We start from the raw sequence: 204 nt of genomic DNA, 5'->3' as shown, positions 1-204 counted from the left end.
AAAGGATACGTGGAGCGACGATACGCTTCTTTCGCCACATAGCATCTAGAAAGACTGATATAAAAGGTTGGACACCTGAAGAAAAATGCACTTTATACTTTTGAATATATTGCACTAATACACCATATACAGTCGCTTAAAAAAAGTATATTTACTCGGGAGTAGATGAAACCGAATCGCTAGTTGATTCAGATAAGTTGGTAC

Source organism: Penaeus monodon, chromosome 29 (genome assembly GCF_015228065.2).
Source record: "Penaeus monodon isolate SGIC_2016 chromosome 29, NSTDA_Pmon_1, whole genome shotgun sequence".
NCBI classification, from domain to species: Eukaryota; Metazoa; Arthropoda; class Malacostraca; order Decapoda; family Penaeidae; genus Penaeus; species Penaeus monodon.
The sequence above is the reverse complement of the archived record's forward strand: the minus strand, read 5'-3'. Positions refer to the sequence as shown.